Below are 3363 nucleotides of genomic sequence, written 5' to 3'. Positions count from 1 at the left end.
GGCAGTTCAGTGGGAGGCTCCTGACTCACCCACAACTTTGCCTTGCTTTAAAAAGGTAAAGGTACCCCTGACTGTTAGGTCCAGTCGCGGACGACTCTGGGGTTGTGGCGCTCATCTCGCTCTGTAGGCCGAGGGAGCCGGCATTTGTCCGCAGACAGCTTCCGGGTCATGTGGCCAGCATGACTAAACCGCTTCTGGCGAACCAGAGCAGCACATGGAAACACCGTTTACCCTCCCGCCGGAGTGGTACCTATTTATCTACTTGCACTTGATGTGCTATCGAACTGCTAGGTGAGCAGGAGCTGGGACCGAACAATGGGAGCTCACCCCGTCATGGGGATTTGAACCGCCGACCTTCTGATCAGCAAGCCCTAGGCTCTGTGGTTTAGACCACAGCGCCACCCGCATCCTTTGCATTGCTTTAGCTTGAAAGAAAAAGAAACTCAGCATGCGACCCCTTCCCTCCAGATTGCAGTGGTCCCATTGTCTACCACCCCTCTCCAGCCCACCATTGCCAGATACCACTTATCTTGCTCTGAAACTTCCAAAGTGGTTCATTTCAATCTCTTTTATGAAGCACAGACCACATGATGAATGTGCACGTAATTAGACAGCTGAAGACAAAGCAACACTTTCATGTCAGCATGGGTTTGTTTCTTTCCTGCTGTCTTCTTCTCTCTAGGTCTTTTCTCAGAATTGAAGCTTTCTCTCCCCCCCTTCTTTTGTTTTTTGCATTGTGTTCCTGCTAAAGGGACATGATGAAATGTGTCCAATTTTCTGAAGGGGGTAAAAAAGAAAAAAACACCACAATAATGGTTATGGGTTTTGATAAAGATGATTTGAGAAGACGGGAGAAAGAGTGATTATGAGCTGTGGTAGGAAAGGAATGTTGTCAGCTGGGGCAGATCTACTATGAAACTAATGAAACCTAAGCTTCAGGGCCACTAATCCCAGAGGGACCCCAGAAACTACTTTAGTCTGCATTGCTTTTTTAAAAAAAAATGGGTCCAGGAGACACAATTTAAGTTGCGTGACTCAAACTGATTATTTTTTGCTGTATATATTTCAACAACCCCAAAATTTGAAAGTCAGTAGCACAGTAGCACAGGGACATGGGTGGCGCTGTGGGTTAAACCACAGAGCCTAGGAATTGCTGATCAGAAGGTCGGCAGTTCAAATCCCTGCGACGGAGTGAGCTCCCGTTGCTCGGTCCCTGCTCCTGCCAACCTAGCAGTTTGAAAGCACGTCAAAGTGCAAGTAGATAAATAGGTACCGCTCCGGCGGGAAGGTAAACTGCGTTTCCGTGTGCTGCTCTGGTTCGCCAGAAGCGGCTTAGTCATGCTGGCCACATGACCCGGAAGCTGTACACCGGCTCCCTCGGCCAGTAAAGCGAGATGAGCGCCGCAACCCCAGAGTCGGCCACGACTGGACCTAATGGTCAGGGGTCCCTTTACCTTTACTAGCACGGATGTTGTACAGGTTGTTGCAAGCAACCCCACTGAAGAAAATAACAGTGGTTATGCAGACCTCATTGCTGGTTGTGAAGGGGCCCCGATAACAGTTCAAGCTTCAGGGCCCCCAAAATTGTAGGTCCGCCACTGGTTGTCAGCACAGTATTGAAAGAACAGTACATCCCCCGCTGGCACTGCAACCAAGAGAGATTTCAGCAACCTTTGGAAATTAGGAGGGAAACTCTGAAGAGCCTAGGGTTGTCTCCAACCAAGTTCTACTCAAAGTAGACCTATTAAAATTAATAGACCTGAGTTAGGCTCCATTCACACCATACCTTTAATGCACTGTAATGCCACTTTAAATAGACATGGCTTTCCCCCAAGGAATTCTGGGAGCTGTAGTTTGTTAAAGGTTCTGAGAGTCCTGAGGAGACTGCCTATTCCCCTCCTGGAGCTATAGTCCCCAAAGCTCCTCATAAAGAAAAATTGGTTGTTGAACCACTCTGGGAATTGTAGTCCTGTGAGGGGAATAAAGGTCTCCTAGCAACTCTCAACACCCTTAGCAAACTACAGCTCCCATAATTCTTTGGGGCAAGCCCTGACTGTTTAAAGTATCATGGCGTGTTAAATGTATGGTGTGAATGTGGCTCATGGACTGCAAGATCAAACCTATCTATTCTGAAGGAACTCAGCCCTGAGTGCTCACCGGTAGGACAGATCGTGAAGCTGAGACTCCAATACTTTGGCCACCTCATGAGAAGAGAAGACTCCTTGGAAAAGACCCTGATGTTGGGAAAGATGGAGGGCACAAGGAGAAGAGGATGACAGAGGATGAGATGGTTGGATAGTGTTCATGAAGCTACGAACATGAGTTTGACCAAAATGTGGGAGGAAGTGGAAGACAGGAGTGCCTGGAGTGCTCTGATCCATGGGGTCACGAAGAGTCGGACACGACTAAACAACAACAATGCAGCCTATGTCGTATCTAATACCTTCAGTGAGACTATTCTGAGTTAGACTAGCATTAGATACACTCTCAGGTTTGTGCATGCTATAGAATGAGGTGGAGCAACCCTGGGGAGGTCAATTGACTATACTGGGCTGGCTAAGATGGCTTCTTCCAGACATTGCTGGGCTCCAACTCCCCTCAGCCCCCACCCAGAATGGCCAATGACCAGGGATGATGGGAGTCCAATAACATCTTGATGCACTATCTTGGCTTCCCCTAGGCTATAGTGCTTGCTGTGGGCAGGGATGGAGGAAAAGGGTGCTTCTCGCATTGAATATGAACCTTCCTAATTCTCACTTCCAATCCTGTGCAGAAACTGGAACATGGCTATCCTTCGAAACGTGCATGTTTCTGAATTTTGTCAGGCAGTTCTTCAAGAAAAAATGACAGAATGCATATATTTAGGGGTAAGTGTACGCCAACATGTATATAATAGTGAAGATAGCAAACAAAAATGTGTATATTAGGCAAAGTTGCATTGCAAAAATATATTAGGAGTGAAGCTCACGAAAATGCTGATAATATCTACACAAGAGTAAGACTGGGTCAAATGGGGCAGCTCCCAGGTAAATGATTGTAGGATTGCAACTAAAGACTTGTGGGTCACCTTAAAGCCCAACACATTTATTATGGCACAATAAATGGGAGTCCATTTCATCGAATGTTGGGCTGTAAAGTTTACCTTTGAAGTAATTTGTCATAAGTCTGTCTGAATCCAACGCTCAGCTCCTGATATTTTCTACGCTAAACCTTGGAATGACTTTGGGGAGTCTGAGCAGAAATTCTCTCAAGCAAGAGAAACTCGAGGAAATGCATGAGTGAGTGGAGAAAATCGGAACGAGTCCCTATGGGGTTTTCCATCATGACGCTTGTTCCAAGTTCTTTTTCTCTTTCTTCTCCCTT

The 3363-nt window shown here is 46.7% G+C and overlaps 1 long non-coding RNA gene across 1 annotated transcript; it reads right to left on the bottom strand.

The window, feature by feature from the left end:
- Nucleotides 1-553: 553 nt before the first annotated feature.
- On the bottom strand, nt 554-1944 carry LOC128402074 (uncharacterized). Its single transcript, XR_008327599.1, has 2 exons — nt 1787-1944; nt 554-777 (listed from the first exon to the last, which is right to left on the bottom strand). It is a non-coding gene; the product is annotated as an uncharacterized LOC128402074 (long non-coding RNA).
- Between the last annotated feature and the right edge of the window lie 1419 nt (nt 1945-3363).

The sequence above is a fragment of the Podarcis raffonei genome, chromosome 14, assembly GCF_027172205.1.
Source record: "Podarcis raffonei isolate rPodRaf1 chromosome 14, rPodRaf1.pri, whole genome shotgun sequence".
NCBI lineage: Eukaryota > Metazoa > Chordata > Lepidosauria > Squamata > Lacertidae > Podarcis > Podarcis raffonei.
The sequence above is the reverse complement of the archived record's forward strand: the minus strand, read 5'-3'. Positions and strand labels throughout refer to the sequence as shown.